Here is a 26,433-nt window from a genome sequence, read left to right as displayed (position 1 = left end):
GCAATTACTTTTTGGGCAACCCAATATTTTCTATGAGCGCCTAGAAAGAGAATATGACCGTTGCCCCGCCCATGATATTAAAATCGTTCTGAAAGATTTTAATGGCAAGAAGTAAAAGCGTGCTAAGTTCGGTCGAATCTTGGGTACGCACCACCATGGACTCCGCTAAAAATGTACCCTTATTAACTGGGTTTGTATTCGAATTATTTTGGTCTCAAAAAGTCATATCGGCTAATCGGTACTTAGGGAGGCCTATATCACCATACTGACCGATTTGGATAATACTTGGAACTGATGTTGGAAGTTGGAAGTCATAAGATAGGTTTTTGGGCCAAATTTCAGCCGAATCGAGTGAGAATTTAGTCTTCTAAGGGTTAAAGAAGTCAAATCCGGGGATCAGTTTATATGGGGGATATATCTGTTTAAAGACCGATTCGCATCATTTTTGGGCACGGGTGTTGGAAGTCATTACTCATGCCATTGTGGCAAATTTCAGCCAAATCGGATAACAATTGAGGCTTCTAGGGGCTCAAAAAGTCAAATCGGGGGATCCATTGGTATGGGGGCTATAACTGTTTAACAAGATATTGACCAATTCAGGTCATAGTTGGTATGGATGTTAGAAGTCATAATTTAAGTCTTTGATTTAAATTTCAGCCAAATCGGATGCAAATTGAGGCTACTATGGGCTCAAGAGTTCAAAACGGGGGAATGGTTTTTATGGGGGCTATATCCAAATCTGAACCCATATGGCCCACTTGCAATTCCCAGTGACCTACATTAATAAGAAGTATCTGTGCAAAATTTCTAGCGGCTAGTTTTACGCGTTCGACCGCTATCGGGATTTCGACAGATAGACGGACGGACTGGCTAGATCAACTCAAAATGTCAAGACGATCCGGAATATATGTACTTTATTTGGTCGCAGATCAATATTTCGAGGTGTTACAAACGGAGGCCACCGTAGCGTAGAAGTTAGCATGTCCGCCTATGTCGCTGAACGCCTGGGTTCGAATCCTGGCGGGACCATCAGAAAAAACTTTCAGCGGTGGCTTTCCCCTCTTAATGCTGGCAACATTTGTGAGGTAATACGCCACGTAAAACTTCCCTCCAAAGAGGTGTCGCACTGCGGCACGCCTTTCGGACTCGGCTATAAAAAGGAGGCCCCTTATCATTGAGCTTAAACTTGAATCGGACTGCACTCATTGATAGGTGAGAAGTTTGCCACTGTTCCTTCATGGAATATACATGGGCAAAATTTGCATTTTTACAAACGGAATGACTAGATTAGTATACCCCCTTACTATGGAGGTGGGTATAAAAAGGGTAGAGCATGGTAGTTAGCAGCAACAGATTCCGCCATTGAAAGATTCACACGACCACATGGCTGTCACACGATCAAAACACGAGAAACCAAACAGATCATGTTGTGATAGCTGGAAGGCATTCAACCAGCATGTTAGTTGTACGATCGATCTGAGGAGCGAATATCGATTCGGATCATTACCTTGATGCAGCAAAGGTTCGCACTTGTCTTAGTGTGGCTAGCAACGTACGATCTGACACTGTACTGAAGCTAGACATCGGAAAGCTTTAAACACAACAGGTGGCAACGCTATACCTTACTCGGCTGACCCAATTGCTCGAAGAAAGCTCTCCCTATCTCCATGGCATAGCACCGCAATGGCAAATCATTGCCCACTCCATGGAAAGAGTCACAACATCCGTACGAAAAGAAGTCAGTGTGAGCGAATCGAGATGTTCAGGAGCAAGAATGAAGTCCGAAAATTCTATCAAAGAATTTAACATCAAACCGATGGCTTTGTGGCAAACACATCCTTCTGCAGAGATAAAGAAGGAAATCTGGTAACTGATGCAGATAATGTGCTGAGCATATAGGAGGAGCCTTTTACCCAACTGCTAGTGTCGACGATGGCGGCGAGGAGGATATCGCAGAACCAGCCCTATTGATTGGGCAAAATGTTTACCTCGTAGTCAGAATGAGGTCCAAGTAGCTGTTACCAGACTGAAAAACAACACGGCAGCAGGAGCTGACAAGTTACCCGCAGAGCTATATAAGACCGGAGGCCACACGGTGATAAGGCGTATGCTTCAGATTGTCTGCGTAATTTGGCTAGAAGAACGCATACCCGATGATTGGAACCTCAGCATACTATGTCCCGTACACAAGAAAGCGGAAAAGATGGTATGTGCTAACTACAGAGGAATAAGTCTCCTCCCCATCGCATACGTGTTTATTTCAAGTCATGTCTGAGTTTGGTATCTCTGCAAAACCGATACGACTTTGAAGAATGACGCTTACCAATACACGCTTCTCAGTTAAAAAAGGAAATTAGCCATCCGAATCATTCAACACCAAATGAGGTTTTAGACAGGGAGACTTCGTGTGATCCTTTTAATATTCTGCTGGAGAAGATTGTACGACATGCAGGTGTGAATATCGCATGACACTTCATACGCTATGCGCTTTTGCTGACGACATCGATATTATTGGTCGGTTACCGGAGGAAGGAATTGCAGCCTTGAAAGTATGTTTGACAGTAAATGGAGATAAGACAAAGGGGATGATGTCACATCCTACAGAACCCCGTAAACCCGATCAGAAAAAGAAATTGGAGTAATTTGGGAGCTACAGCTTTGAAATAGTCAGCAGCTTTTTCTACTTCATCACTGCAGTAACCGAAACAAATGACACCGGTTTTGATATAAAACGAGGGATAATATTGGGTAACAGATGCTACATTGGATTAAGCAAGCAGATGAGGAGCAAAGCCACCTCTTGGCAGACAAAAATTACACTATACATGGCACTAATACTACCCATGCTGTTGTATGGCTCAGAAAGCAAATGAGGCAGTACTTGGAGTGTTTGAGAGTAAAATCCTTCGTATAATGTAAGGGGCAGACTGCGTTAATGGAGAACGTTAGCAGCGTATAATCCGGGAGCTGTATGAGATTTATGACGACGATAGCATTGTATAGAAGACATCAAAATACAACGGTCTCATTGGCTAGGTCACGTTGTATGTATGGATGAAGAATTATTTTGAAGGCGGCCATAAAAGAACACGCAAAAGGGGAAGACCAAAACTCCGATGGAGTGACCAAGTGGAGAGAGACATCGCGAAACTGGGGGTCAGAGATTGGAGAAGAGTCACAGAAGACCGAGTCGTTGGGAAGACCGAGTCGTTGGGAAATCTATTCTATGTTAGGCTAGAGGAATACATTTTTTGTAATGGTCAGCTAGAGTAAAGTAAAACATACGGAATAATGAGTTAGTGTATACCACATCCAATTTTGTACACCATTTGTTGATTTTAAACATTTACGGAATTTCTTATAGCGGCGTTAAGATTGAAAGTATTTTTAATAATGGATATCGTTGGATACGCAAGAGACAGTGAATTGCCAATTATACTTCACCTTAAATTTATTCCAAAGATTTCAAGTCCGATTCGTCAATCAGCTTTAATCGTTACTCCAGCATCTTTACAATAAGGTGATAATGTTTAATAGAACAACATTTTATGTTATATCTTCTTTTCAATACAAATAATTAAAGTGTTTACTACTTGACAATACCATAGCTTTTTTCTAGTTATTTACCACAGTTTATTTGTCATCAATTTACCTCGGAGTTTTTTTTTTTACTGCTTGCAATTTACTATGCAGGTATTCAATCAATATCTCTGACATTTAATATCGTATATGTGGTGGAAAATTTTATAAACATTGTTCAATGTGAAATATCATTTCATGCATCAATTTAAAAAATTGAATTTTTATCCCCAAAAAAGAGGACAGAACGAAATAGATATTCAATCAACGATAAGCGATTATGTTAATGCAATTTGTTTAGGGTATAGATACTTTGGACATGCTACTATGGGCATGAAGGCGAAGGTTGACACAGCGACATTCTATAGCTAAAAGGAATACTGACAAGAGTAAAGATGGTTATTTAAGGAGCTAAGGGGCTAGTGAGGCCACCGTAGCGCAGATATGAGCATGTCCGCCTATGAAGCTGAACGCCTGGGTTCGAATCCTGGGGAGAACATCAGAAATAATTTTTAGCGTTGGTTTTCCCCTCCTAATGCTAGAGTTATTTGTGAATTACTGTACCATTTGTTTATCACGTAAAATCTTCTCAACAAAGAGGTGTCGCACTGCGGCACGCCGATCGGACTAAGCCCCCTTTCATGAACGAACAGCACTCATTGATATGTAAGAAATTTGATCTAGTTTCTATTACAATTATTGCTGTACAAGAAAAATGCTATTAAACCAATAACGCTTGACCACTGGTTACCATGTTTAATTTTGACTGAACATCATATATGGGTTATTCGTAGCATTCCAAACTCACTACCGAAGAACGGGGTTATATTCGTTTTGACATTCCGTCGAAAAAAAGTTCTTCTTGATCCTCTTAAGGGCAAAATTCTTACTCGAATTGGCTGAAATTTTACACAATGGTCTCCTACATGCAATTCAATTATGTTCCGAATCGGACCATAACTTGGTATAGCTCCAATATTAAATCAATTCTTTTCTTTTATCCTTTGTTTGGCTAAAAAGTGATATCGGGAAAAGAACTCGACAAGTGCGATCTATAGTGGATGGTATATAAGATTCGGCCCGGCCGAACTTCGCACGCTATTACTTGTTCATTATACCCTACACCGCCACTGTGGTACAGGGTATTATAAGTTTGTGCATGTGTTTGCAACGCTAAGATGGGGAAGAGCCAGACCCATTGATAAGTATACCGATCGACTTAGTATCTCTTTCTGATTCGATTTACCCATGTCCGTCTGTCCGTTTGGGAGTCCATGTATTCTTGTTATCAAGGTCCACGTCGTATTTGTTCCAATCGTCACGAAATTTGGCACATGTCACTTTTTTGGCTCAAGGACAACCGCTATTGATTTTGGTAAAAATCGATTCAGATTTAGATATAGCTCCCATATATATGTATCGCCCGATTTGCACTTTAATGGCTGTAGTAACTACAATTTTCAACCGATGTGCACAAAATTTGGCATGTATTGTTTTCTTACTGATCTTAACATATCTACCAGATTTTATCAATATCGGTTTAGATTTGGATATAGCTCCCATATATTTTTATCGCCGGATTTGCAATTATATGGCCGTAGTAACAATTTTCAAACGATCTGTTCGAAAAAAGTCGGTTCAGATTAAAATGTAGCTTTCATATACTTATTGCCTATTGCCTGAATTTATAATTGTAGGGTAGGTGTAGGGTATTATATAGTCGGCACCGCCCGACTTGTGCCTTGTTATACCCTCCACCATAGGATGGGGGTATACCAATTTCGTCATTCTGTTTGTAACACCTCGATATATGCGCGTAAGACTCCATAATGTATATATTCTTGATCGTCGTGACATTTTAAGTCGAACTAGCCATGTATACTTCTTATAAGTGTAGGTCAGTTGGTTTTGTAAATGGGTCATATCGGTTCATGTCTTGATATAGCTGCCATATAAACCGATCTTGGGTCTTGACTTATTGAGCATTTAGAGTGCGAAATTCTTATCTGATTGGAATGAGATTTTGCACGACGTGTTTTGTTATGATATCCAACAACTGTGCCAAGTATGATATCACTTCCAAAAACTGTGCTTAGTATGGCGCAAATCGGTCTATAACCTGATATAGCCATATAAACCGATCTTGGGTCTTGACTTCTTGAGCCTTTATAGGGCGCAATTCTCATCCGATTTGACTGAAATTTCGCACATGGTGTTTTGATATCACTTCCAACAACTGTACTATGTATGGTTCAAATCGGTCTATAACCTGATATAGCTGCCATATAAACCGATCTTGGGTCTTGACTTCTTGAGCCTCTAGAGGGCGCAATTCTCGTCCGATTTGACAGAAATTTCGCACATAGTGTTTTGATGTCACTTCCAACAACTGTGCTATGTATGGTTCAAATCGGTCTATAACCTGATATAGCTGCCATATAAACCGATCTTGGGTCTTGACTTCTTGAGCCTCTAGAGGGCGCAATTCTCGCCCGATTTAACTGAAATTTCGCACATAGTGTTTTGATATCACTTCCAGCAACTGTGCTACGTATGGTTCAAATCGGTCCATGTTTTAATATAGCTGCCATATAACCGATCTTGGGTCTTGACTTCTTGAGCCTCTAGAGGGCGCAATTCTCGTCCGATTTGACTGAAATTTCGCACAAAGTATTTTGATGTCACTTCCAACAACTGTGTTATGTATGGTTCAAATCGGTCTATAACCTGATGTAGCTGCCATTAAAAACCGATCATGGGTCTTGACTTCTTGATCCTCTAGAGAGCGCAATTCTCATCCGATTTGGCTGAAATTTTGCATGAGGTGTTTTGTTATGACTTCTAATAACTGTCCTAAGTATGGTGCAAATCGATACATAACCTGATATAGCTGCCAGATAAACCGATCTTGGGTCTTGACTCTTGATCCTCTAGAGGGCGCAATTCTCTCCCGATTTGGCTGAAATTTTGTACAACGGCTCCTCCCATGGCCTTCAACATACGTGTGCAATATGGTCAGAATCGATCTATAGCTTGATACAGCTCCCATATAAACCGATCTCCCGATTTCGCTTCTTGAGCCCCGAATCGGACTATAACTTGATATAGCTGCTCCTCCGTCTTTATTCATCATACTTTGTTTGCCTAAAAACAGTTTCGGCGCAAAGAACTCGACAGATGCGACCATGGTGGAGGGTATATAAGATTCTGCCCGGCCAAACTTGTCACGCTCTTACTTTATTTTCTATTTAAAAACATTCTTAGGATTTACAAAATTCATGGCAGTACTACATGCGTATGAGTTATTTCGATGCTAATGGTACTCATACGCCTATAGTTGCCATGCTCGTCTACTCCTACCAACAGGCTTGCTCCAGTGCTCAAAGTTTTCTTTCAAAAACTTTGCTAACATCTTTAAAGGCATTTTGGCAGGGTACATTTTCTTTAAACTGTTGCTGAGCAGCATATTACTCTGGAAAAAGAGTTTTTTATGCACTTTTATACCTTGTGGCCTTGGCATATATACTATTACTTTGGTCCTTGAGAAAAAATACGCATGCATAGAAAGTAGAAGATTAATCAAAAGGGTTTTTCTACCCAGCTGAGCGATCTCTATCACTTTTGAATTTTGAAAACTAATATTTTAAAAAACAACCTCAAGGACGGTAAAATGTAAATGGAATATCCTTTCACTCACTCATGTGTCCAGAATGAAGAAAAATGATTTTTGTGTACTGTCCTAAATCAATCCATCGTGCAAATATCCCCAAATCATTCAGAGCAAATATATTCAACTGTGGTTTCTTGCTAAGTTCTACTTCTAGTTCTTCTTTTTCGTTTTGGTGTCCCCTCACACCGCCTAGCCTTACAACATCACTCGCTCGCTCTTATCGCACACATCCCATGATATCTTTTAATTCAACGACCTTCAACGCTGCGTAAACGTAAAGATGCCATAGCTTAGAATCCCTTGAAGAAAAGTTACGCATTGAACGATGGTGGTTTGGCATTGTTTAGCACGTACTTTTTGGCCACTATGTCGAAAGTAAATTAATAAATCATGTTTGTTGGCAGACCAAAACATGCTCTACTAAATGCTATGGTAACACTCACGGCGTTTTTGTCTTACCTTTCACTACAGCTACTACTGCTGCTACCACTCTTCTTGGTTTTGGCAATTCATCTGAAATCACAAGCTAGCCAATATTAGCAGCCACCCAGCCTTGGGCATACCTACAACTAACATCAACATCAAAATGCTGGCTATAGTGGCGGAGGGAGGAAGGGAGGGAGAGTGGGAGAGTAGGAGATAAAGTAACTTCAAGGGGGTGGGGGTATAGACAAATGAAACACTCACTGTCATACTCGTAAATTTGACCTACTTTTTTCTGAGTGAGTTTTGTGTGTCTGTGGACAAAGTGAAACTGTATTTTCGATTCTGTTGAATTTTTGCCCTATTCCTTTCGTATTCCGTGGCAGACAGTAAACTTTTTCGGTGGGAAGTTTCATCTCTCTGTGCGCTGGTTTTTTGTGTGCACGTACACTCGCACATATATAGCAGCCTCAAAACCTGGCAAACACATCGTTCAAAGATGTCCAATAAGAGGCCTTGCCATGGTGGTTGAGAGATACAATTCCTGGAAAAATACCAAAAATACATTGACTGAATTAAATTTGCAAATATTTTTTTTTTGAAATACAAGGCAGTTATAGGGGACATTTGCTAACGCACCAAATCGTTACATGCAGCTATTTCCTTATGACAAATGATTAATGGTAATGGGATTTTGCAGTTTTTAAAATGATACATAGTCTTCAAAAATTCTAAATGATAGACAAATATTGGGTTGCCCAAAAAGTAAATGCGGATTTTTTTAAAAAAAAGTAAATGCATTTTTAACAAAACTTAGAATGAACTTTAATCAAATATACTTTTTTTTACACTTTTTTTCTAAAGCAAGCTAAAAGTAACAGCTGATAACTGACAGAAGAAAGAATGCAATTACAGAGTCACAAATTTGTCTACGCCGACTATATGAAAAATCCGCAATTACTTTTTGGGCAACCCAATATACAACCTTGAAGATATTGACTATGTATTTACCTTACGACCCTACGTCTATGGCAATAATCAAGTCAAAAAATTTAGAAAAATGCTTTCGATCCATGTGTAGATATGCATCCCTATATTTAGAACATTATTTGGAGGCCACCATAGTGCAGAGGTTAGCATGTCCGCCTATGACGCTGAACGCCTGGGTTCGAATCCTGGCGAGACGATCAGAAAAAATTTTAAGCGGTGGTTTTCCCCTCCTAATGTTGGCAACATTTGTGAGGTTTCATGCCATGTAAAACTTCTCTCCAAAGAGGTGTCGCACTGCGGCACGCCGTTCGAACTCCTTATCTTGGGAACTCACTACCATGGATTCTGCCAAAAATTTATACAAAATAAATTTTTTTGAAGGGCATGATTTTATTCTACATTCCAAACTTCTGTCCAACCTGCAAAAATTTCAGCCTCTAGGAACCGAACAAGGATGAGCTGGAGACCGGTTTATATGGAAGCTATATCAGGTTATGGACTAATTCGGACCATATTTGGCTAGGTTGTTGGAAGTCAAAACAGAACACCGCATGCAAAATCATCAGCCAAGTTGGACAAAAATTGCGGCTTGTAACGGCTCAAGAAGTCAAATCGGGTCTGTATCAGGTTATAGACCGATTTGGGCCGTACTAGGCATAGCGAAACACCACATGCAAAATTTGGGCCATATTGCAGAGAGATGTCGGGGGGCCTAACACAGCTTACTTTACTTCAATTGGCTATGACTGAACATTTGTTCCACAAGCCGAACGTAGAATAGCGTTCCAAGCGCCTCGATCTTCTCCGCTCATTCTAAAATCTCTGACACCAAGTTTCGAGATGTCTCCCAACACTTGATCTTTCCATCGGGCTTTTGGTCTTCCCGGTTTGCGTGTACGATCGTGTTTGCCTTCAAAAAACTTCTTTGCTGGAGCTTTTTCATCCATTCTGACAACAAGACCTAGCCAATCCTGCCTTTGTATATTGATACGTATAACTATGTTATTGTCGTCATACAGCTCGTGGTTCATACGTCGCCTATATTCTCCATTAACGCAAACTGGTCCATATATTTTACCAAGAATCCTTCTCTCAAATACTCCAAGTACTGTTTCATCTGCTTTCACAAGTACTCATGCTTATGAACCATATAACAACACGGGTGGTATCAGTGTCTTGTATAGTGTAATCTTCGTCTGTCGAAAGGTGGCCTTGTTTCTAAACTGCTTACTTAGTCGTAAGTAGCATCTGTTTGCCAGTATTATTCTTCGCTTTATCTCAAAACTGGTGTCATTCGTTTCGGTTACGGCGGTGCCGAATTAGATAAAGTTATTGACAACCTCAAAGTTGTGGTTTCCAACTTTCTCCATTTTCTTTATCTGCTCGGTTGTACAAGGCGTTTTGGGAGTTGAAATCATTCATTTCGTCCTATCTCCATTTACTGCCAGACCCATTTTTACTGACTTCCTTTCGATTCTTTCAAAGGCTGCAGTTACTACTGCCGGCGACCGACCTATGATGTTTATGTCGGCGGCATAGGCGAGTAGTAGGTGTTCTTTTGTTATTAGTGTGCCATATCTATTCACATCTGCATCTCGTATAATCGTCTCCAGCAGGATATTAAAGAGATCGCACTATAGGCTCCCACCGCTTGAAATACCTTTGAACGTAAATGGGTAACGAGAGCAGCTATGTAGTCAACAAAGAGATGGTAGGTGCTGATTTGTGCTTTTCGGGCCTTTTCCAGAATTTGGCGCAGTGTGAATATCTGGCCCAGGGTGGATTTACCAGGTCTAAGGCCGCATTGATAGGGCCCAATAATCTCATTGACTTTAGGTTTTAATCTTTCACACGGTACGCTCGAAAGTATGCAATGTGGAGGAGACTTATTCCTCTGTAGTTGGCACTTTCCCTTTTTGTCTCCTTTCCTGTGTACGGAACATAGTATGCTGAGGTTTCAATCATCGGGTATGCGTTCTTCTAGCCAGATTGCGCAGATAAGCTGATGCATACGCCTTATCAGCGTGTCGCCTCCGGGCTTAAATAGTTCAGCCGGTAACCCGTCGGCTCCTGCTGCCTTATTGTTCTTTAGTGGAGTCACTGCTACTTGGACCTCATTCTGACTAGGAGGTAAACATTCTATACCATCATCAGGGATTGGTTCTGCTGTATCCTCTTCGCCGCCAACATCGGACACTAGCAGTTGGGTAAAATGTTCTTTCGATATCCTCAGCACGTTATCTGTGTCAGTTACCAGATTTCCTTTTTTGTCTCTGCAGGAGGATGTGCCTGCACCAAAGCCATCGGTTTGATGTTTAATTCTCTGGTGGAATTTCCGGACTTCATTCTGACTCCTGTACGTCTCAATTCGCTCACACTCACGTCTTTCGATTTCCTTTTTCTTTCTGCTCATAATTTCGCCGACATCGGACAATAATGCGCCTTTTACCAAAACCATAACTCGAGAGATCGCTTGCTAGACCGATCTGAAACATATACGACACGGATGTCGAATAGCCTAACAAAAGTCACTGTGTCAAATTCCAGTGAACTCGGATTTTAAGTGTGCCTTTTATGGGTTCAAGACTTTGAATCGAGAAATCGCTCTATATGGCAGCTATATCCAAATCTGAACCGATGGATGTCGAAGGGCCTAACACAACTCACTGTCCGAAATTTGGGCGAAAGCGGACCATAAATGCGCCTTTTATTGGCCCAGGACCTTAAATCGAGAGATCGGTCCATATGGCAGGTATATCCAAACCTGGATCTGAGCCATATTGCAGATAGATGTCTAGGGTACCTTTTATGGCCCCAAGAACCTAAATCGAGAGATGGGTCTATATGGTAGCTGTATCAAGATATAGTCCGAAATAGCCCATTTTCGACCTTAATCTGCCTATGGACAAAAAGGAATCCTTGCAAAGTTTCAGCTGAATATTTCTATTTTAAAAGACTGTAGCGAAATTTCAACAGACACAATCTGCTGGGGAAAAGTGTATTCTATATCTTAATCACACTCTGTATCTCTTATCAGATTTTTTTATCTCTGCAGGAGAATGTCCCTGTACCACAGCTATCAGTTTGATTCCTTTGTATAATTGTCGAAACTCATTTTGACTTCAAAACATCTCGATTCCATTTTCCCCTTTTTTCTTTCCTTTGTGCGTTGCTATTGACTGCAGGCTTGCTCTGTATGCCGCATTTTTGGCTTCAGTATCATTTCGACACTCTTTTTCGTACCATGGGGTCCTTGAGGTAGGCTTTTGGAATACAAGTACGAATTTTGCGCTGCTATATCATCGAAAAAAGAAGTGCAGTTGGGTCAGTGGATGGAAGTTTGCCGCTAACACCTGTTGCGTTTGCAGTTTTTCAACGTTCAGCTTCGGTGCGGAGTTGGCTCGTTATTTGCTTTCTTGATGCGAACCTATTTCGCTCAAAGGATGCATCGCACTTCTCACACACCGGATATACACCTTCCATTTAACACAACGCGATCAAATGTGTTTATCTTTTTTTTGGTTTCTAAAAATCGCCTTGTTAAAATATGGGGTTTTTTTTCTACCATATTTTTTGCCACGGCAAATTCTCTTAGGCTCAATCCATTGTCGGCCTTGTGGAAGCTAAATCTGACAGTACGACACCATTCTATCTTGGCATTGAAACCTTTCAGCACGGAGGCCACCGTAGCGCAGAGATTAGCATGTCCGCCTATGACGCTGAACGCCTGGGTTCGAATCCTGGCGAGACCATCGGAAAAAATTTTCAGCTGTGGTTTTGCCCTCCTAATGCTGGCAAGATTTGTGAGGTTCTATGCCATGTAAAACTTCTCTCAAAAGAGGTGTCGCACTGCAGCACGCCGGCTTTAAAAAGGAGGCCCCTATCATTGAGCTTAAACTTGAATCGGACTGCACTCATTGATATGTGAGAAGTTTGTTCCTTAGTGGAATGTTCATGGGCAAAATTTGCAATTTGCCATTTTGCACGATTTCTGCGTCAGGTTCATGGAGGGTTCATATGTTATCTCCAGCCCTTTGTAAAATAAAGCCTTGCCTTTTCGTTCTGATAACAGGGGGCAAATTTGTGCTGTCCGATTCAAGTTTAGTCTCAATGATAAGAAACCTCCTATTTATAGGCTAGTCCGAATGGAGTACTGCAGAGCGACAACTCTTTGGGGAGAAGTTTTTGTAATGTTTACATGGCATAATGCCTCACAAATGTCGGCAGCATTAGAAGGGGCTGTTCTCGCCATGTTTTATATCCAGCATCAGCGTTATAGGCGGACATGGTGACTTCTGTGTCACGGGGGCTTCCCTCTATCTGAATAGAGTTTTCTGGGGCAAAATGCAATTTTGTTCTTCGTGGCCAGATAAGAATTCGGCTTTTATGCGCACTGTGGCTACTCTCTCATCGCTGGGCTTAAGCCTGGAGAGAAGACGTCGTAATCTCCGACTAGCCACAACTCTATAGCAACTCACGTCTCATACCACGTCAGCCATATTACAAGACATTACCTTACGATTTTGCTGTGACTCCTCTACCAATCAATCACACTTCATTTAATGCGATATTGTCAGCCCTGTTCCTCTCCAATACATCCGCCAGTTCCTATACTGTCCATTCTTTGTATTGAGTTCGAACAATCCAGGTGCAGATTCGTCAAAAATTGGTTCTTAATTAGTTTACATAGGTCCTTAACATTCTGGGTGTCCGTAATTCTCTTTCTTATTTTTTTTTCAGAATTTTCCATATTTTTAACAAGGGCAGATCATTAGCCCAGCTAACTCAAATATGTTTTCAAAGTAAACTAAAGAAACATGTAAATTTTTCGGTACATGTAAGCTGATTAAATTTAATGGGTGTTAAGGTCAGCTTCCCCAGGTGGCTTCACGGAGAGGTCAGGGTCCCCAGTTTAGTAAAGGGAAAAACTTTTCAAAGTTAAAACCCATCACTCTTCAACAAATTTTTTAGCAGATTTTAATTTGCACCTCCTCTGCAGCTCAAACCCAGGCCTTTTGACGCCCCTGCTTGTTGTGGGTGGTACAGCTCAAGAAAAGGCAGTAATTATTGATGCAGCATCGTCCTAGAAAGTTGTCCACAACTCTATGTTATTTTAGAATATACAACACCGTAAACACTGCCATATGCATGCATAAACACTCTGCAAGAGGGTTGAAAATATTCATGGTGTTTAGCGTAGAGCGAATGTCATTTTAAAGCTAGACGTCTGTTTTTCGTTTGATTGATTGAAAGGCCAATTATTTACTAATCTCCAATGGCAAAGTCGCTGCCAAACATTACTTTAATGTATTAAGAGTCCCAATACCGACATACCACCAAACAATCCCCTTCCGTACGTCAAACTTACCACCCCACAAATAAGCCAACAAGCATAGTAGCAAACGTCCCAGACAGTAACTCAAACATGCTCATAAAACACAACACGTTTTTCTTTGTGCTTTTTATTGCAAAGGCAAGCAAACTTCAGACCAGTCACATGACAACGCTCCCCAAGACTCGCTGCAAAACAGACCACAGAGACTTATAAAGGGCCCTCCCCCTCTCATAAGGAAAGAAAACTTCGACAAAGTCTTAAATTTTACAAGTATGCCTGTCTATGCATCTTTGGGTGTGTGTGTGTGTGTGTGCCTCTGTGTGAGTGGGAGATGTGCGTGTGTGAAATAAACAAACTTAAAGGTAAAATCAAATCAAAGACTTCCTTTTTCCTACCTTTTTGGCCGCAGCATGAACAAAGGGCCACTAAACTAAAGTTTGGCCCTAAACACCAGACATTGGCAGCCGGAATGTAGATGAAATGGAAACAAAGGCAAAACTCATAAAACAAAGATCTGTTGATGTGATAGGAAAACAATAAAATCGAAGATGGGCGGAGGAAGGAAAACACCGACGACCACACAAAGCGTATAAAAGGAAGCAATAAAACCTGTTACAACAATAACAACTACAACATCAAGGGAAAACGAAAAGAAAGCAAATGCTCTGTCCAATTCTTCTCCGAAAAATGTTTGCTTAAGACATTAATTTTGTGTAGTTCGCTTTGTTTGGTGGAAGAAATTTGGCAAGTTATGAGGTCGAACAACTTTTATGCAGTCTCTGCGTTTCTTTACTCGTCATTTCTTGTTCTTTCCAATTGTGTGACATCATTATCTTGGATGATCATAAATGTAACTCTTGTGATTTGTTTGTTGTCTTTGAGCAAAGTGGTCGTAAAATACTAAAATAGCACCAGGTAATATTTATTGTGAAAGAGTAAAGAATAAAGAATCAGGTGTAATTGTGATTTTTGTCATTGCCGGGAATGATAATTTTCCATTAAGAAATTAAAAAAGTAGAAGCGTGCTAAGTTCGGCCGGGCCGAATCTTGTATACCCTCCATCATGGATGGCATTTGTAAATTTCTTTGCCCGGTATCTTTTTATAGCCAAACAAGGAAAAATGGACAAAAATTGTCTTGCTATTGAAGTCATGTCAGGTCATGGACCGATTCGGACCATAGGTTAGGTTGAGTGGGTTGCCCACCAAAGGTGAGTTCACTCGAAGGCCAGCCTGGCCCATTGTGGTACGCTAGAAAGAAAGGGAGGAAGAAATGAGACCTCGGACTAGAGATTACACACGAATAAAAGAAAGACCGATGATATGGAGTAACCGAGCGGGGGGTGAAGAAACGCCCATCCCAACTCAAGCACGGACGAATCTACGTCGGAACTTATGGCACCTCCCGTCGGAACAAGCCTGTTCTTTCAACAGATCTCAAGAGACCTACTCAAGTATCTGGGTGAACTTGAACACAGAAGAAACGGCTCCCCCGAAAGGAGAGCCTACATCCTTGCAGACTCGAACATGAACACTGCAAATGCTCAACAGTCTCCTCTTCATTCCTATTGAGACAACTTCTACAGAAGTCATTGTGGGGTATTTTCATGCGCGCCGTTATGCGGCCTAAGGCACAGTGTACGGTTATGACCTCTGTCAAAGTACTAATCGACCTCTTATCGAACGCCAGCATTTAGCTCGTCCTTCTCCAGTCGATGACCGGCCAAAGCACCTTTGCAGTCCGGCAATCATCCACCGAGTCCCACCTCGTCACCTACGCCTCCCTGGCCATCCCCTCTACTGTATTCAGTAGCTCGACAAATGGCACGTAGGCAAGACCGATGACTGATCTGCCCGGTGCAAACGAACCCCTCCTGGCGCACCCCTCCGCCCTCTCATTCCCTGGAAACCCCTCAACCCATGTCAGCGTCACATCGTGGGCCCGAAGCCTATCCAGGGACTCCAAACAATCCGCCACGCATCTCGATCTCATCATCCTCGATCCACAGGCCTTGAGCGCCGCCATACTGTCCACATAATTTTTGAGTTTCGAGGGCGGTAGAACCAGAATTTCTCTTGCAACCTCTGCCTAAAAGCGGAGCCATCTATGTAGATCGAGGTCTCATCCTCCTCAAGTATAGCAGTCGCCCTCCATTCGTCGCTCTCAGGAAATCGAATCGCGAATGCCCTTACTCCAGTCGGCACTGATGCCAAGTAGTCGGAGATCCTCCTCAGTCTACCCTCCGCATACATAACACCCAGAATCGAATTGTGACCGCAACCATCCTCCTCCAGCACGTATTTTGATACGTGTAACTATGCTATCGTCGTCATACCGCTTGTGGTTCATACGACGCCTATTTTCTCCATTAACGCAAACTGGTCCGTATATTTTACGAAGAGTCTTTCTCTCAAACACTCCAAACACTGCTTCGTCAGCTTTCACAAGTACCCATGCCTCCGAACCATACAACAACACGGGCAGTATCAGTGTCTTGTACAGTATAATCTTCGTCCGTAGAGAGGTGGGCTTGTTTCTAAACTGCTTACTTCATTCAAAGCAGCATCTGTTTTCTTCGCTTTATCTCAAAACTGATGACATTCGTTTCGGTTACTACGGTGCCCAGGTAGATAAAGGTGCTGACTATCACAAAGTTGTGTTTACCAACTTTCTCCAATTGCTTCATCTGCCCCGTTGTACAAGGCGTTTTTGGAGTTGAAACCATCCATTTCGTCTTATCTCCATTTACAGCCAGACCCATTTTTACCGACTCTTTTTCGATTCTTTCAAAGACTGCAGTTACTACCTTCGGTGACCGACCTATTATATCGATGTCGTCGGCATAGGCGAGTAGCATGTGTTCTCTTGTGATTAGTGTGCCATATCTATTCACTTCTGCATCCCGTATAATCTTCTCCAGCAGGATATTAAAGAGATCACACGAGAGGCTGTCTCCTTGTCTTAAACCTCGTTTTGTATTAAATGGTTCGGAGAGATTCTTTCCTATTCTTACTGAGGAACGCGTATCAGCAAGTGTCATCCTGCACAGTCTTATTAATTTTGCAGGGATACAAAACTCAGACATGGCTTGAAATACCTTTGAGGAGTATCGAAGGCGGCTTCGTAGTCAACAAAGAGATGATAGGTGTTGATTTGTGTTTTTCGGGTCTTTTTCAGGATTTGGGGCAATGTGAATATCTGTTCTAGGGTGGATTTGCCTGCACCAAAGCCGTCGGTTTGATGTCTGACTCCTGTACACCTAAATTCGCTCACATTCACATCTTTCCATTTCCTACTTTTCTTCCGATACCTCTCCTTCATCTGGCGCATTGCTACTGATTGCAGGGTTGCTCTGTATGCCAGATTCTTCGCTTCTGTAGCTTCTCGACACTTTTGGTCATACCATGTGTTTCTTGGGGGAGGCTTCCGGTACCCAAGTACGGATTTCGCGGTATTGTCCATGGAGTGGGCAATGGTTTGCCACTGCGCCATTATACCATCGGAACAAGGAGTGCTTCAACAAGCAGTTGGGCCAGTCGAGTGGAGTATGCCGATGCCATCTGTTGTGTTTGCAACTTTTCAATGTCGTGATCGTCCTTTCCTTTGCCGCAACAAGATAATGATCCGAATCGATATTCACTCCGCGGATCGATTATACATCTTACACGCTGGATGAATGCCGTCCATCTATCACAATGATCAATTTGGATCCTTGTGTTTTGATCGTGTTTCAGCCATGTGGCTTTATAATTTTTTTTTATACCCTCCACCATAGAATGAAGGTATACTAATTTCGTCAATCTGTTTGAAACTACTCGTCTGAGACCCTATAAAGTGTATATATTCTTGATCGTCGTGACATTTTATGTCGATCTAGCCATGTGCGTCCGTCCGTCCGTCTGTCCGTCCGTCTGTCTGTCGAAAGCACGCTAACTTTCGAAGGAGTAAAGCTAGCAGCTTGAAATTTTGCACAAATACTTCTTATTAGTGAAGATCGGATTTGGATTTTAAATGGGCCATATCGGTCCATGTTCTGATATAGCTGCCATATAAACCGATCTTGGGTCTTGACTTCTTGAGCCCCTAGAGGGTGCAATTCTTATCCGATTGGAAAGAAATTTGCACGAAGCAAATCGGTCCATAACCTGATATAGCTGTCATATAAACGGATCTGGGGACTGGACTTCTTGGGCTTTTAGAGGGCGCAATTCTTATCCGATTTGGCTGAAATTTTGGAAGACGTATTTTATTCTTACTTTCAATAACTGTGGCAAATAAGGTTCATATCGGTCTATAACCTGATATAGCTGTCATATAAACCGATCTGGGATCTTGACTTCTTGAGCCTTTAGCAGTCGCTATTGTTATTCGATTTGGCTGGAATTTTGTAGGACGGATCCTCCCACGACCATCAACATACGTGTTTATTATGGTCTGAACCGGTCTATAGCCTGAAACAGCTTCCATATAAATGGATCTCTCTATTATACTTCTTCAGCCCCCAAAGGGCGAAATTCTTATTCGAATTGGCTGACATTTCACACAGGTCTCCAACATATAATTTAATTGTGGTCCGAACCGGACCATTTCTTGATATCGCTCTAATAGCAGAGAAAATCTTTACTTTTATCCTTTTTTTTGCCTAAGAAGAGATGCCGGGAAAAGAACTTGACAAAAGCGATCCATGGTGGAGGGTATATAAGATTCGGCCTGGCCGAACCTATCACGCTTTTACTTGTTTTTTGCTTTTCTATCACTGTTATGACCGTCGGTTTTTAAAAAAAGTCTATCCGCTGGAAACCATATTTAATGCATCCTATATATAAGATAAAACTCTTTGAATTAGATTTATAATCTCTAGACGCAATGCGAATCTAATATTCTTCTAACGGCTTCTTCAACATCGATCTAATTGTAGCATACTTCTCCAATACATGTAAATCATAAATTTACTGCAATAACATACTAATTACTGCTGTTGTTGTTTTAGCCAAATTTCTATATGGAGAGGCAGCGATCCACTTCAAGCTCCCGTAGGAGAGCAAACTCGTTCCGGTCCAAAGAAACGATCGGCCTTTGGTTATTTAGAGGCGCCAATAACTCGCTTTGTCATATCGAGCATCAAAGGCCCTCAGAATGTATGCAAGAGGCGGTGCCGCACAGCCTATCAATGAGACTCTCCTCTCCATACTGCTAATTGTCCGCGATTGCAGTTTCTGCTTCTATGACAGTTGTGGACGCACCCGATAGCTCGCAGGTAAGTTCTCGTGACAATGATGAACACCACACATATCAAAGCTCAAAGTTTCAATCTGTGTGGTGCTCATATTTATTCCGTATCGAGATTAATTACGGTTAACATATGTCAGTAGCCAGACCTTACCCTCCTCACTACTCTTTTTTAATAATTGGGGAAAATAATATGTACATATCTGCAATGTAGCCTTTGTTTCTATTTAAGCATCATACGAGGGCTGCCTTTTATATTTCGGGACTGGACAACCCTTGTGTTTAATCTGCCAACTGACAGCTCTTTGTAAAGCTTGATATTTTTGAGGTTATACATACTCAGAACGTTTTGACATACGAGCGCTATTTGTGTTGTTCACAGTAACTTAAAAGATTCATCTTGCCCAAAAAATGGAATTAAAGCGATTTCTTGTGATTATTTTTTTGCAACTTTCGACGTGGATTAACTCAACAACAGTGTATCGATGAACTTAATTCAGTTTTTGGCGATAAAGCTCCATTAAGGATCAGTGTTTATCGATGGTATGGTGTTCCAAAAACCATTGGTGCTGTATTCCAACTGATATTGCAAGATCGTCATGTGACCTATCGTGAGATTGAGACAACCTTAGGCATTAGTAGGACCAGCATACAATCTATATTGCCTGAATTTTGCCCGTTATAAATATTTGTTCGCGTTGTGTGTGTGGCATCCAATGCGAACACATTTTTTTGAAGGTGATTTGTCAATCGCTCGAAAAAAGGCTCGTGTCGATTGGTCGCAAGCAATGCTCCAAAAATACGACCGCGATGCTTCGAAACACGTTTATGACATCGTGACAGTTGATCAATCGTGGATTTATGCGTATAAGCCCCAAAGTATACAGCAATCGACTGTATTGGTTGTTTCAAGATGAGCCAAATCCAACAGAAGTTCCTCGCGCACAAAGCACTTCCAAATGATCACTTGTTTTTTTCGGAAAAACTGGACATGTCGCAATCGTAGCACTCGAACAACACAGAAAGCCAATTCTGAGTGGTATACAACCATTTGTTTGCCAGTTGTCTTCCAGGAAAAGCAACCGCCGAAGACGGATTACTCTTCACCACGGCAATGCGAGCTCTCACACATCGGTTCAAACAACCATTTTTGAGCACTCAAAACATCAATTTTATGAATCATCCGGCTTAAAGTCCTAACTAGGCACCGAATGACTTCCCGCATGTAAAAAATAAAATGAGAGGTCAACATTGTTCGACACCTCAAGAAGCGGCTGATGCGTTCAGAATGCATGTTTTGAAGATAATTCAAGCAGAGTGGCAAAATTGCTTCGACAATTGGTTCAAACGCATGCAAAAATGTATAGATCTTAATGGGGAATATTTTTTAAAACAATAAAGCGATTTTCGATGATAAATATTTGCTTTTTGTTCCCTAATCCCGATATATAAAAGGCAACCCTCCATAAATGAAATTTTGACACCATTTCCTATAGAAATTTTAAAGACCCATAAGTCCTACATTGTGGCAAATTCATATCAAAACCCTTCTAACATCCTCAAACTTTTGAAAAATAACCGCGTTGGTGTTTCATTTCTTAGGAGTGATCATTGACACAAGTATAACCCTTAAATTTGTGTTCCAGGAGGTTAACATGTGTGAACCAAGTTCCATTGAAATCGAGGATGCGACCTATATAGCGCGCTTTTCGCAAACAATTTGATATAACGTTTACCTTTCTTCAATGTTTTCGATTGGAAATTTCAAAAGTGAGGTACCATAAAACATTTGCCCTGAAGACAAAATTTCCATGAAGTTTTCTCTGAAGACAAAATTTGTATGACATTTTCTCTCAGGACAAAATTTCCATGAAATTTTCTCTAAAGACAAAATTTCCGTGTAAATTTCTCTAAAGCCAAAATTTCCATGAAATTTTCTCTAAAGACAAAATTTCCATGAAATTTTCTCCAAAGACAAAATTTCCGTGAAATTTTCTCTTAACACAAAATTTCCATGAAATTTTCTTTAAAGATAAAATTTCCATGAAATTTTCTCTTAAGACAAAATTTTGGTGGAATTTTCTCTCAATTCTAAATTTCTATGAACTTTTCTCTCAAGACCAAATTTCCATGAACTTTTCTCTGAATACAGATTTTCTTTAAATACAAAATTTGCATTCAATTTTTTCCAAGGACAAAATTTCCATGAACTTTTCTCTCAAGACTAAACGACGAGCAAATACACACACACACACACACTTGCACATATCAGTGTACATGCTCAGGAACATAAGTCCATGGGCTAGAAAATAATGCGCATACCAGCAGATGTGCCCGACACTGCTATTAAGTGATATCGGGCAAAGAACTTCACCATCCATTGTGGAGGATATACAAGATTCGGCCCAGCCAAAGAAATTTTAATTGATTTTTCGTCTATCGTAATCATGCACCAGTCTTTAGAAATTTTTGAGATATTAAGCTGAAATTTCGCACAGATCCATATTTTGCCCACACGCAAGTTAGGTTTTGCATGCGCCAAACAGTTTCTTATTTCGATAAAGCTGCCATATGGACCGATCTACCAATTTAAAGTCGAGATCATACGTAGTTGCTACCAGTGTTGCCACTCAAGAAAATTATTTCCTACCAAAATTTAAGAAAAATCTCACCAAACCCGACCAAAAACTGAGACCTCTTGTAACAGTATTTAGCCTAGACATTCAAGGTTTTATTTTCCACGAATACAAAGCATCGACAAGAAGTGAAATAATTTTGGGATACCCTCAGCTATTTTTTCAGCACACAATAATGGAGTTTTATATGATGGAAAAAACCTACCAAAAATTGAGGTCATCCTACCAACTTACCAAGAGAATAAAAATCTACGAAATTTAGTAGGAACCTACCAAAAACGGCAACACTGGTTGCTATATTGATCATATATTGATCTTTCAATCTTGATCCCATAAAATGCCGATTTATTGTCCGATTTGGCTGACATATAAAACTTCGCATTGCATAGCGTTAGTGGGTACCTGAGTTAAATTTAATGCAGATCGGTCCCTATATGGATATAAATATGGTATAGTTGAGCTGCTTGTTCTCTTTAAAATAAGTTTATAAAGAAACAGCGTACGGAATAATTTTATAATTTTGTTTTTAGTTATAATTTTAGCAAATTTTGTTCTTTAGAAAAAAATGCGTATTTTTGTCGTTCATCGACAATTTCACTGAATTTGTAACCTTGAAGAAAGTTTTGTTTTTCAAAATTTAAGTCTCTCTTTTTTTCTCACCTTCTTAGCCTTCTCTTTGTATTTCTTATAAATATTAAATCAGCTTTAAATCATTTTCTCATATGGCGTTACAAGTTGTTTCACACATTCTTTAATAACGAGAGAACTTATCTCTTGATATGACATCAAAAAGATTAGAAATGAATAAACATTCTCTCAACCATGAAATTTGTCATAATCAAAGATTAAAACAACACCCACTGTAGCATCAGCGCATCGCAAGGCATTCATTCACGGCTATGCCACTACTCTTTCATCTGCACTCTTGTATAGGTGTGTGGGTACACCCATATACTTGTAAGTACAAGTCTAATGAAAGCGACGAATGACCTTAGAGAGGCGATTTCCATCATAATCGTGTGCATCCTGTACATGAACCAGCCGCATAGTGGTTTATCGAGAAGGTCTATGTAATAAGCTATGAATGTGTTTGTGTGCGTGTTGGTTGTCGGAGGCGGTGGGGGTGGGAGGGAGCAACATGTTATCATTCAGTTGCAGTTACGCCGCTCACAGCCAGTAAAATACAATTGGCACAAACCACTTTCACTCACAAAACTAGCATCAATAGGAGATGGGTATAACTTAAAGATGATGACATTGGAAGCAAAACTTGTTAAGTTTGGTCGTGCTGAAATTTTGATACCATGGATACCATTCACCATCTTATTGTATTGTAACTCAAACACCAAATATATTGTTATATCCAAATATGGGCTTCAAATCGATCCATAACCTGATCTAAGCTGCCATATAAACCGATATTGAATCTTGACATTTTGAAGGGGATACCCCAGAATCAATTCCTGGTCGCGGCATTGCATAGCAGTAATGCGGGCTTAAAAACAACAAGGCAGCAGGAGCAGATAGGTTACCGAATAAACGATTTAAGGCTGGAGGCGACATACTAAGAATATATATATATATATATATATATATATATATATATATAGAAAAAACAAGTAAAAGCGTGCAAAGTTCGGCCGGGCCGAAAGTTTGGATACAAACCTCCTCGTGTGGGTAACCACCTTTCGTCATAAACCGGTGAAAAATTTAGAGTTAATGCCCGCCCAACAGATATTTCCAAATTCGGCACGGCCATAGAGTGGTCTAAAAAGAAAAAGTCATTGTTCAATTTTGTAGAACAAAATATTGGTCTTTTTGGTAGCTTTATCCAAATATAGACCGATCTGAACCATATATGACACGGATGTCGAAAAGCCTAGCATAAGTCACTGTGTCAAATTTCAGCGAAATCGGATTATTAGTGTACATTTTATGGGGCCAAGACTTCAAATCGAGAGATCAGTCAATATAGCAGTTCAAATCATTCAAATCTGGACCGATCTGAGCCACATGGAAAAGGGATGTCGAAGCTCCTAACACAACTCACTGTTCCAAATTTTCGGTGAAATCGAGAGATCGGTTTGTATGGCAGCTATATTCAAATCTCGAACGATCTGGGCCAAATTGAAGAAGAATGGAGGGCGCAATTCTCTTTTAAATTGACTGAAATTTTGCATGAGGTGTTCTGTTATGCTTTCCAACAACTGTGCCAAGTATGGTTCAAATCGGTCTATGACCTGATATAGCTCCCACACAAACCGATCTTCCGATTTGACTTCTTGAGTCCTCAGAAGCCGCAATTTTTGTCAGATTTGGCTAAAATTAAGCATGTTGTGATTTGTTATAACTTTCGAACACTGTCCTATGTACCGGTTTTCCGATTTGACTTTTTGAGCCCTTACAAGCAGCAATTTTTGTCCGATTTGCCTGAAATTTTGGGTGGTACGACTACCAACAGGTGTGCTAAATACGGTCCAAATCGGTCTATAGCCTGATATAGCTCCCATATTAACCAATCACCCGATTTGACTTCTTGAGCCCTTACAAGCCGCAACTTTTGTCAGATTTGGCTGAAATTGAACAGTTAGTGTTTTATTATGACTTTGAAACACTGTGCTAAGTATGGTGCAAATCGGCCTATAGTCTGATATAGCTCCCATATAAACCGATATCCCGATTTGACTTCCTGAGGTCTTAGAAGCCGCAACTTATGTCACATTCCGCTGAAATTGAACATCTAGTATTTTATTATGATTTTGAAACACTGTGCTAAGTACGGTCCAAATAGGTCTATAATCTGATATAGCTCCCATATAAACCGATCTCCCGATTTGACTTCTTGAGCCCCTGGAAGCCTCAATTTTCATCCGATTTGGCTGAAATTTTGCGTGCATTGTTCTGTTAGACTTCCAATAACTGTGCCTAGTACGGTCCAAATCGGTCTATAACCTGACATAGCTCCCATATAAACCGATCTCCCTATTTGACTTCCTGAACCCCTGGGAGCCGCAATAATTGTTCGATTTTGATTAAATTTTGCTCATAGTGTTCTGCTATGACTTCCAACAACTGTGGCAAGTATGATCTAAATCGGTCTATAACCTGATATAGCTCCCATATAAACCGATCTCCCTATTTTACTTCCTGAACCCCTGGGAGCCGCAATAATTGTTCGATATTAATTAAATTTTGCTCATAGTGTTCTGTTAGGAGTTAAAATAACTGCGCTTAGTACGGCCCAAATCGGTCAATAACATGATATAGCTTCCATATAAACCGATCTTCCGATTTGACTTCTTGAGCCCTTACAAGGCGCACATTTTGTCAGATTTGGTTGAAATTTTGCAGTTAGTGTTCCGTTATGACTTTAAACACTGTGCTCAGTACGGTCCAAATCGGTCTATGACCTGATATGGCTCCCACATAAACCGATCTTCCGATTTGACTTCTTGAGATCTTAGAAGCCGCAATTTTTGTCCGATTTGGCTTAAATATTGCATGTAGTGTTCTGTTATGACTTCCAACAAGTGCGGTATTCCGTTGCGACTTCCAACAACTGCAATAAATGCGGTCCCAATTAGTCTATAACCTGATATATCTCCCATGTAAACCGGTCAAGGATGATAGTTCGGTTCCTAGAAGCTTTAATTTTTCCATAGTATATGTAACATAAAATTATGCCCTTCAACTAAATTTAATTTTGTATAAATTTTTGGCAGAATCCATGGTAGTGGGTTCTTAAGATTCGGCCCGGCCGAACTAAGCACCCTTTTACTTGTTAAAGTTTAAATGGTATTTTCATTTCTTATTTCTAATTTCTCACCATTTCGGTTTTTTTTTGTTTTTGGGTCGAAAGAAGATAAGAAATTTTTTTTCGTTAGTTACACCAAATTGCATTTCAGCATAGCAAACCTTATGCCTGTAAACATACAGGTACTTTCACTGAAACACCTTCACCTACAACTCCAAACACACGACACACACCCATGCACCCACACAGATACAAACATTTCTGTTTGTTTTGATTTCTTAACTGCCAACAAAAATAAACACAGCAGGACCTGCAATCAAACAGCTGTTCTATCCCCCTTTTGCATAACTAACAGCGAGCGCAAAGCGCATGCTCTCAGAGAGCTGAATATGTATGAGGAGTATGTGCTTGTGTTACAAATAAACTAACAACTTAACTGTGAAGGTTACAACTGCATACAGCTACATTGCTCCGGGGCACAATAGACTGCTCACAGAGTGCGGGAGAGTTATATCAGGTTTCATTGAATGAATTCTAAATGTCGTCGAAACATGGCTAGTTTCGTCTAATTTTCATGTTCAATGTAATATCAAATTTCAATGTTCATAATACGGGCGCATGTTATGGATCTCAATCAGTTGCAAACGGGACTCGGAACGATGTGGACGTCTAATAGAAATGGTTTCGCTTAAGTTTTAAACAATTAATTCCCAAATAACTGGGGTAAACAATGAAGTTAATAGTAGATTACTTTGGAAATGGTGAAATAGAAAATGAAAACCTAAAGGTAGTTTCAATAATGTGTGAAAATTTATGA

General features: G+C 40.5%; 1 protein-coding gene across 3 annotated transcripts in view; it reads left to right on the top strand.

Annotated features, from left to right (window-relative positions):
* Positions 1-19,029: 19,029 nt before the first annotated feature.
* LOC106084795 (probable G-protein coupled receptor B0563.6) overlaps positions 19,030-26,433 on the top strand; it is a 253,318-nt gene continuing 245,914 nt past the window's right edge. For 2 of the 3 annotated variants that reach the window (XM_059366544.1, XM_059366542.1), the window contains exon 1: positions 26,273-26,403. The gene's annotated coding sequence lies outside the window, so the exon portion shown is untranslated. Of the gene's footprint in view, positions 19,255-26,272; positions 26,404-26,433 lie in introns of those variants that run through there. The other variant, XM_059366543.1, reaches the window with a different exon arrangement.

This window comes from Stomoxys calcitrans, chromosome 4 (assembly GCF_963082655.1).
Source record: "Stomoxys calcitrans chromosome 4, idStoCalc2.1, whole genome shotgun sequence".
Taxonomy (NCBI): Eukaryota; Metazoa; Arthropoda; class Insecta; order Diptera; family Muscidae; genus Stomoxys; species Stomoxys calcitrans.
This window is presented reverse-complemented; position numbering and strand designations above follow the sequence as displayed.